Below are 10,319 nucleotides of genomic sequence, written 5' to 3'. Positions count from 1 at the left end.
CCCATTCTGCTAAGTATACTTAGTCCCCAGTTCTGATCCTTGTGGTCTGTCCCACTTGAGAAGTAACCAGGTCATGTGAGCCACATCCTAAGAGGGGTGCAGAGAAATGGTTCTAGTCTTGGTTCTTCTACTAATTAGCTTGGTGGCCCCAGACAAGTCAAGTGACCTCCCTGAGCCTCTTCTCTTAAACTCAGAATGGTGAATACTAAAGGTGCTAAATGTGTGTAGTGGGGGGAGTGGTGTCTAGAACTTGAGGATTTTGTGACTGCCACACTTACACAATTAACTTATACAATGAATAAAGTGGAAGGCCTTTGTTTTCAATACACAGACTCACACACCAGTGATGCTTAACTTTATATGTCAACTTGACTGAGCTTAGGAATGCCCAGATGGCAGGCTTCTGGGTGTTTCCATAAGTGTAACTCCAGAGGATATTAGCATTTGACTAAGTAGACTGAGTAAAGAAGATTGCCTTCAATAATGGGCATCATCTAATCTGTTGAGGGCTCTAATAGAAAAAGAAGGTGGACGAAGGGCAAATAGACTCTTTCTCTCATTGAGCTGGGACATCCATCTTCTGCCGTCAGACACTGGTACTCCTGGTTCTTGGGCCTTTGGACTCAGACTAAGATTTACACAAATGGCCCCCAATTCTCAGACCAACTTTTCAGTTTCCATAACCACATAGGTCAATTCCTATAACAAATCTCTCTTCTTTCTCTCTGAGAGTGCTCTATATATGCTTGCAGTTCTGGTGTGTCTAGAACAAAACAGAGAAGCTTGGTTGCCAGAGACTGCCAGCAAAGACAATCTCAAGGGAGCATGAGGCCCGAGAGAAGGGATGAAGCTATGTGGAGTGGGTATTCATTACTCTTTGCCCCTTCAGATCTTGCATGAGACTCATTTTCAACATGACACTGCAGGCAGCCTGAAATCAGTTGATGACAAGATAAAACTTACTGCTCTCCTTCCCTGGAGCAAATCCCACTGTGTATAACCATTACCCAAATATATAACTCATAAAGTTCCAAGCATGCTACAGACATTGTGGAAGAGGGGATTGGCACCAAGGGACAAGGTACTGTCTGGCAGTGACGTGGGCAAAGGACAAAAGGTGCTATTGCCTTTTGTCCACTTCCTTCCCCAGGGCTTTGTGCTTGTAGGAGCTTTGAGCCTTTTCAGGCCTGACTGACATGCCCTTCTGTTACTTGCACAGCCACATACTGTTTTCTGGATGGCAAGGACAAGTCTATCCAAATTTGTTTTAACAAAACTCTACCCTAGGCACATTTCAGGGCAAGGAGAGGCAATTTCTCATAAGTGCATCTAAATTACCTATTCTGGACATTTCTGAAATAAATTCTTTTGAATTGATTTCAGTCCTTATACCTGGATAATTGTATAGATTTTATGGATTGGGAGGAGACATCCTACCTGTAAAAACTAATAAAGTATGTATTTCAGTTTCTTTAACCAGCTATCATTTTTGTTATTTGTCCTCTAAATGCAAAAAGGTGAGTTTGTTTTTTCAAAATTAATAACCAAATCCTTCCCATGCCCACCAGGGAGTGTGTGGATGGGGGCGGTGTGGACATAGTGGGGGAGGCTTCTTGCCGGCCTGTTCACATCAAGTCCTTGAGTCTGTCCTGCCTTAGGTGGCATGTACTAGAAAGAAAATATTCCCACCATTCACAACAATCTTGTAAGGTAGTTTAGACAAATGTTATTCTTATTCTGTAATGTGTAAATGAGGAAATTAAGGCTCAGGGGAGGTGAAAGGGCCTGTCCAAGATCTCATGGTTGGTTAGGATGAGAAACAGAGTGCTATCCCCTGACTTTCTCTGCCATTCTCGCTGGAACCCTTAGCTACAACAGTTCTGCTCTGATGTGGCTTGTGACCCCTCTCTCCTTACCATCTCCCCTGAGAGACATTTCCATGCACTGAAGACTTCAAGGCACACTAGGGAAACTTCTTGATCACTAACCAGCCCCAAATGAAACTGCTTTCTTAACTAAATAATTTTCTAAGAAAACAGATAAAGGGCCAGAGTCACAGATAATGTAGGAGAGGCATAGGGACATAAGGATAGTGTTGGAGGAGGTCACAGAGAGGATGTGACCACTGGTTGACCTATAAACTGAACTCAGGCAATCAGAGTTTGTGAACTCCTCACCCCCTCCTCTGGCATGTTCTGCTTGCCTTCCCCATGCTAGAAATTTCCCCAAGAACATAGAGCCTTGATGTGGTGTTGAGACCATCTGGATGGTATTTTTGACTGAATCCAGTTAAGGCCTCTCTATAAACTTTTAAGATCCGGTAGCCAAGTATGGAGATCTATTCTTCCTGTAGCCACCCAAAATGGTCCTTGTAAATAAGTTCTCTTGCTTATATAAACAATCACCTACCAATCTGGGGTGTTTTGCCTCTTTCTCTGGTCCTTCCTTACCCTGTGAACTAACAGAGGTTTCCATCCTCCCTGTCTCTAGAACATGTCTATACACAGAAGGAGGAATCTGACCTAGCACTTCAGAGTTGAGGCAAATGTTGCAAGTCCATTTGGATGGTCATAGGTTCCCGGTTCCATGATCCAGCTGGAAGTTTTCTTAATGCCACTCCTTGCTGACTGACATGAGCAAATCAATGACTCTTTCTACACCTCTGGGGGTCTGTAAAATGGGGAAAATAAGAAAACTCACCTCACAAGGTCATCAGGAGGGTGAGTTGAGACAACTGTTTTGTAAACACCTTCTACAACAATGTGACCATTGTGATTGTTATTAGGTGGTTGGAGTGTGGAATATAGAAATAACAGATGGTTTCTGCTTCCTCTTCAAGAGATTGCAATCTAGGGGGAGTTTACACTATATTCACAAGACAGCTGGGTTCCTGAAGAACTACATCATGTAAAACTAATTCAAGTATATCCTTCTTATAATCACAGTTGGGCCAGGAGATGTGTTGTCAGAGTGTATAAATCCGTAATAATAGTGGCATAATTTTGTTTTAATGCTGCCTTTTTTTTTTTTTTTTTTAAAAAGACCTAGCAATAGGGGCTCCTGGGTGACTCAGTGGTTGGGCAACTGCCTTCAGTTCTGGTCAAGAAATTGGAGTCCTGGGATCAAGCCCTAAGTCAGGCTCCCTACTCAGCAGGAAGTCTGCTTCTCCCTCTCTCTCTGCCTCTCCACTTGTGGGCGCTCTCTCTCTCTCTCTCAAATGGATAAAATCTTTACCCCGCCTTCCCCCCCAAAAAAGTCCTAACAATATTCCTTTTGCTGTCTTTCCCGAAATTAACAGCACTGAGAATCATGGCCACTGCCAGGCCTTCTTTATCTACTGCATCTGGCTTCATTTCATAGTAACTTACGGCACATTTTTAGCACCCCTACTTTATAAAAGTTTAGATGGTATGATCATAGCACAGAAAAGATGCATGATAAAATAACAGCATTATTGTCACCAAAATCACTCACAAAAGTCTGTGCCCCATATTCCCACCATGGTTCACCATGATGGTGACCAAGCCCTGTGGGGGTTTCTGTTTACCGCTAATGTAAGTGGCCACCAGACAAGGGATTAAAAGTGGCTTAAATTTCACTACATTGGTGCTCTGGCTCTGTTATGGCATTCTGGAGAAATCATATAAATTTGGAGGAATTTGCACTATATTAAATGCTCCCGGTGTGCTTGTTCGGCGGACCTGGTACCTCTTTTGTGAAGCAGCAGCTGAGGAGACTCCGGCACTCGCCATGGCCGACCAAAAGCCCAAGGAAGGAGTGAAGACTGAGAACAACGATCATATTAATTTGAAGGTGGCAGGGCAGGATGGTTCTGTGGTGCAGTTTAAGATTAAGAGGCATACACCACTTAGTAAACTAATGAAAACCTATTGTGAACGACAGGGTTTGTCAATGAGGCAGATCAGATTCTGATTTGATGGGCAGCCGATCAATGAAACAGACACATCTGGACAGTTGGAAATGGAGGATGAAGATACAATTGATGTGTTCCAGCAGCAGACAGGAGGTGTCTACTAAAAAGGGAACCTGCTACTTTACTCCAGAACTCTGTTCCTCCAGACCAAGAAGACAGCCTCAAATAGAAAGCCATAATTTGGTTCCACCACATCCTGACTACTACAGTATAGTTTTCTCTATTCTTTCATTTTCCCCTTCCCCATTCCTTTATTGTACATAAAGTAACTGTGTATGTGCACAAGCATATTGCATTTTTTAAAACTAAATGGCCAGTGGTATGTTTTGATCGACATCAAATGGAGATGGGATGGGGGAAAATACTGCTTCTGTGAAAACACCCTGTCTCTCCATTAGTGGCATGTTCAGTCAGCTCTTATCTTTATATTCTGGTAAGTTCTTTTGCTCTCACTGTTTAACAGAAAAAGAACAACATAAAAATCCTTGCATACCTTGTTCGATTGGAGAATTTTAATGTTTTTCATTTATCATTGTAAAACCAAGGACAATTTTATACCTTTTTTGTATGTAGCTGTTACATGTAGGGCAATCTGTCTTCAAGTAGGGATAAATTACTCTAAAAGAAATGAATCCTAGATAGTTTTCCCTTCAAGTCAAGCGTCTTGTTGTTTAAATAAACTTCTTGTTTAAAATGAAAAAAATAAAAATAAAAATAAAAATAAATGCTCCCTATCCAGGGCAGCCTGGGTGGCTCAGCAGTTTAGCGCCCCCTTCCGCTCAGGGAGTGATCCTGGAGACCTGGGATCGAGTCCCACATCGGGCTCCCTGTGTGGAGCCTGCTTCTCCCTCTGCCTGAGTCTCTGCCTCTCTCTCTGTATCTCTCATGAATAAATAAATAAAATCTTTAAAATAAATAAATAAACACTGCCTATTCAGTAAGATTTTATTACTCTTATACATAATAGTATTTAAAATTTACATAATTCTGATATACGTGAAATGTGAGTGCATGGTTCCAATGAGGACAACTTAGAGCAAATAACATTCAAGTGGCCTCTCAGCCCTGAGAATAAAGGTGGGAACAACTGAGTGGGAGGGGGACTACTGGCTAATTGGGGAATACTTTTTGAAGAACGAACATTTTGAATACACTGAATAAAAATGCATTTCGAATATGTTTGAATAGAAAATAATTTGGAATGTGTTGAATAAAAGACATAGGCTAATGACTATAATATACCAATTCTTTGTACTACTGGAAATTGCTCAATTTCAGAATCAATAGTTCTTCTGATGGCTGCACTTATGAGGGAACCTGGGATCCTTTTTATTTTGCAAATCCTTTGGGTTTCACTTAGCAGCAGGACAAACACCCAGGGGTAGGGAAAGAAGCCACCTTCAAAGGAGAAGTTCTGCTTGAAATTCCTGGGGTGGGGAGTGGGGACAGAATTCAAACTTACTTTGTCAAACACAGGGCATGGATCACCTAATATTTCTCAATAACTAAAATAACTAAATAACCACTAATATCTGCTTGAAAGAAGCTTAAGTGGAGTTTTATCTTTGGTTGCCAAAGGATACATTAAATCCTTTTAGGTGTTTGTTTGAATAATGGAATAGATAGTTTGGGTTGCTTAGGGAAACACAAGAAATATTTTTATCCCGAATGGGCAATTAGAAATCCTTACTTTAAAACAGTAACAAAATTCCTTCTTTGCTTGAATTAGCTCATTAATCAGTCAATCAACAAATATTTATTAAGTTCCTGCGATTGGAACTTTGACTTCCCTGTTTAATAACACTCGATGAATTATTTCATATCCTGTCAAAGAAGATATTTCCTCTAGTCAGCCAACGTTTATTTTTCCCTTTCATCTTTGGACTAGCTAACGGTGTTTTGTGGTTGTTGTCATGCATTTTTGCTTTTTCCCCCCATACAGATCAGAGTATTCAATCCTATGTCTCCTTCCAGTTCTAAATTTACCCTCTTCAGTCAAGAAAGGAAAGGTCACCTACCCACCTAATGTCCTAGTTCCCAAATCTGGTTGCACATAAAAAGTACATGGGGGACAGATAGATATGTAATCAAATAGTAGTCAATGCGCCTTAATCCATAGAATTTCAGTTGGGAACTACTGATGTCATTTTAAGGCAAGGACACGGAAGGCACATGCTTTGCGGCAGAGCTGGGCTGGGCCACTACAGTCCACCGCCCCCCCCACCCCCCAGCTTCCTCCCAGCTCACAGCCCTGTTTCAGATCTGCCTAAGCTCCCATTCATTCAATAACCTCCAGGATTAAAGAAATACGTATCTCTCAGTGAAATCCTAAATGCATTTTTGGACATACCAATTTTATTTCTTTCCCTTAGATCCCCACTCTCTAGGAATATGTGGGCTCTTGAGTTCCTTAAGGGCAAGGACCTTTATTAAAAGTGACTAATATCACATAATTGTATACTAGGTGCTATTGAAAACAAACCAAAATTCTCCATGTCATCCTATTAGATCAAATCAATCATACAGCATTTATTAAAGGCTCACTAGGTACATGGTTCTATGCTAGGCTCTCTGGGGATAGAAAATATATATAAAAAAAAAGAAAGAAAGAAAGGAAGGAAGGAAGGAAGGAAGGAAGGAAGGAAGAAAGAAAGAAAGAAAGAAAGAAAGAAAGAAAGAAAGAAAGAAAGAAAGAGAAAGAAAGAAAGAAAGAAGAAAGAAAGAAGGAAGGAAGGAAGGAAGGAAGGAAGGAAGGAAGGAAGGAAGGAAGGAAGGAAGGAAGGAAGGAAAGTATTCCAAAGAAACTTGCAGTCTAATTGAAGAGAAGGCACTCAAACATACAGAAAGGTAACCCAATTTGTGCAATCAGTTCTCCTCTAGGGTCTGTTAAGGTGTGTTAGCTGCTAGGACACATGAAAGCTCCACGTGTTTAATATAAATTTCTGGTACCTGGGCAGCTTTCCTTCAGCACTGATTCAAGCACATAGTATGAGCTATTGGTTTAAGTGCTTTAAAAGGGTTAGGATCAGGGCACTTGGGTGGCTCAGTCAGTGAAGCACCTATCTTTGGCTCAGGTCATGATCTCAGGGTCCTGGGATTGAGCCCCACATCATGGGTTCCTTGCTCAGTGAGGGCCCTGCTTCTCTCTCTCCTTCTGCCTCTTCCCCAGCTACACTAGCTCTGTCTCTTGCTCACTCTCCCTTCTCAAATAAATAAATAAAATATTTAAAATAAATAAATAAATAAAAATAAAATGGTTAGAATCATAAAGAAGACTGCCTCATGGTCCTCTTACTGAATCACTTATAAGGTGAGTCTCCTGCTTGGGATTCTCTTCAAGCATTGGGAACTCCAGGCTAAGTGTCCCGTCCAACCTTAGTAACTGGGCAGGACCTCACCACAGGTGTCCTGGGTGAGGACAATGAACTTTTTCCTTGGTCTTCTCATCTTCTACTTTTACTTTCCCTTTTCTCTGATTTATCTCCTTCCTTCTTCTTATTCTTTTTAAAAAATCTTACTCATATATAAATTTTCAAAAGGCAAAACTTATAAATTTAATATGTGAAACCAAAACCAAAAAAATATAAATGTCATTATGTCACTTCAAAGCCTTTTCTAATGAAGTACAAATGTGAAAGTAAAATGTACTGCCATTAGACAAGAAAAAGAAATAAAAGACATCCAAATTGGCAAGGAAGAGGTAAAACTTTCACATTTATAGATGACATGATACTTTATATAGAAAACCCTAATCACTCCACCAAACCTTAATAGAATCGATAAATGAATTCAGCAGTGTCACAGGATACAAAATCAATGTACAGAAATCTACTGCATTCCAAGACACTAATAATGAAGCAGCAGTAAGTGAAATTAAGAAAAGAATCCCTGGGGCACATGGGTAGCTCAGTTGATTAAGCATCCAACTCTTGATTTTGGCTCAGGTCATGATCTCAGGTTTGTGGGACTGAGTCCTATTCAGGCTCCATGCTCAGCAGGAGCTCTCAGCCTACTTGAGATTCTCTCTCTCTGTCCCTCCCCTCTGCTCATGCTCTCCCTTTCTAAAATAAACAAATAAATGTTAAAAAAAATACCATTTACAATTGCGCCAAAAAGAATAAAATGTCAAGGAATAAACTTAACCCAAAAGGTGGAAGATTTATACTCTGAAAACTATAAAACATTGATGAAAGAAATTGAAAACAGCACAAAGAAATGAAAGATTTTTCTATGCTCATTGATTGGGAGAACAAATATTATAATGTCCATACAACCCAAAGCAATCTACACATTTAATACAATCCCTATCAAAATACCAACAGGGGATCCCTGGGTGGCGCAGCGGTTTAGCGCCTGCCTTTGGCCCAGGGCGCGATCCTGGAGACCTGGGATCGAATCCCATGTCAGGCTCCCGGTGCATGGAGCCTGCTTCTCCCTCTGCCTATGTCTCTGCCTCTCTCTCTCTCTCTGTGTGACTATCATAAATAAATTAAAAAAAAAAAACTCTTAAAAAAAAATACCAACAGCATTTTTCACAGAACTATGACAAATAATACTAAAATTTGCATGGAACTCCAAAAGACCCCAAATAGCCAAAGCAATCTTGAGAAAGAATAAAACTGGAGGTATCACATTCCCAGATCTCAAGAAACACTAAAAAGCTGTAGTAATCAAAACAGTAATCAAAAATAGACTCATAGGTCAATAGAAGAGAATAGAAACCCCAGAAATAAAGCCACAATTATATGGTCTATTAATCTATGACAAAAAGGCAAGAATATGCAATGGGGGAAAAGTCTCTTCAGCAAATGGTGTTGGGAAAACTGGACAACTACATGCAAAATAATGAAACTGGACCACTTTCTTATACCATACACAAAAATAAACTCAAAATGGATTAAAAGCCTAAATATGAGACCTGAAATCATAAAAATCCTAGAAGAGAGCTTAGGGAGTACCTTCTTTGACATCGGCTATAGCAACTTTTTTCTTGATATGTCTCCTGAGGCAAGGGAAACAAAAGCAAAAATAAACTATTGGGACCACATCAAAAATTAAAAGCTTGTGCACAGCAAAATAAACAACCAACAAAATAAAAGGCAACTTACTGAATAGGAGGAAATATTTACAATTCACAGAGCCAATAAGGGTTAGTATCCAAAATATGAAGAATTTATATGACTTAGCACCACCTCTGCCCCCTCCCAAAAATTTTAAAAATGGGCAGAAGATATGAACAGACATTTCTCCAAAGAAGGCATGCAGGTGGGCAACAGACACATGAGAAGATGCTCAACATCACTCATCATCAGGGAAATGCAAATCAAAACCACAATGAGATACCACCTCCTACCTGTCAAAACAGCTGAAACCAAAAACACAAGAAACAAGAGTTGTTGAGGTTGTAGAGAAAAAGGAACTTGGGGAACCCTGCATTGCTCAGCGGTTTGGTGCCTGCCTTCAGCCCAGGGTGCGATCCTGGGGTCCCGGGATCGAGTCCCGCGTCGGGCTCCCTGCATGGAGCCTGCTTCTCCCTCTGCCTGTGTCTCTGCCCCCCACCCCCATGTTTCTCATGAATAACTAAATAAAATCTTAAAAAAAAAAAAGAAAAAGGAACTCTCTCACACTATTGGTGGAAATGCAAACTTGTGCAGTCACTATGGAAAACAGTATGGAGGTTCCTAAAAAACCTAAAAATAGAATTACCATATGATCCAGGAATTCCACTACTGGGTATTTGCCCAAAGAATATGAAAACACTAATTCAAAAAGATATATGCAGCACTATGTTTATTGCAGCATTACTTATAATAGCCAAATTATGGAAGCAGCCCAAGAGTCTATCAATAAACGAATGGATAAAGAAAATATTGGGTGTGTGTGTTTGATGGAATATTACCCAGCCATAAAAAAGAACAAAATCTTGCCATTTGCAACATGGATGGAGCTAGAAGGTATAATGCTAAGTGACATAAATCAGAGAAAGACAAATACCTATGATTTCACCCATATACAGTGTTTAAGAAATGAGACAAACAAAAAAACTCAGACCCTTAACTATAGAGAACAAATTTGTTACTACCAGAGGGGAGGGAGGTGGGCAGGTGGGTGGAATAGGTGAAGGGGATGATTACAAGTGCACTTACTGTAACAAACACTGAGTACTGTACAGAATTGCTGAACCACTGTACTGTACACCTGAAACTAATCTAACACTGTATGTTGACTATATTAGAATTAAAATTTTTTTAAAAAGAAGACAATTACTGCTATTGAATACAAAGAGAAGGACACAGGAGCTTTGCTGGCCTCATTGCTATGTGATGGCTTTTCATCCAACGGTATCAGTAGCTCAACACAGAATGTGTGGTGATACCCTCCTCCC

General features: G+C 40.3%; 1 pseudogene; it reads left to right on the top strand.

Moving 5' to 3' along the window:
• Positions 1–3,697: 3,697 nt before the first annotated feature.
• On the top strand, positions 3,698–4,372 carry LOC112675179 (small ubiquitin-related modifier 2-like; annotated as a pseudogene).
• Positions 4,373–10,319: the final 5,947 nt, after the last annotated feature.

The sequence above is a fragment of the Canis lupus genome, chromosome 16 (genome assembly GCF_003254725.2).
Source record: "Canis lupus dingo isolate Sandy chromosome 16, ASM325472v2, whole genome shotgun sequence".
NCBI lineage: Eukaryota > Metazoa > Chordata > Mammalia > Carnivora > Canidae > Canis > Canis lupus.
Note: the sequence above shows the minus strand (reverse complement) of the source record. Positions and strands in the feature narration are given on the sequence as shown.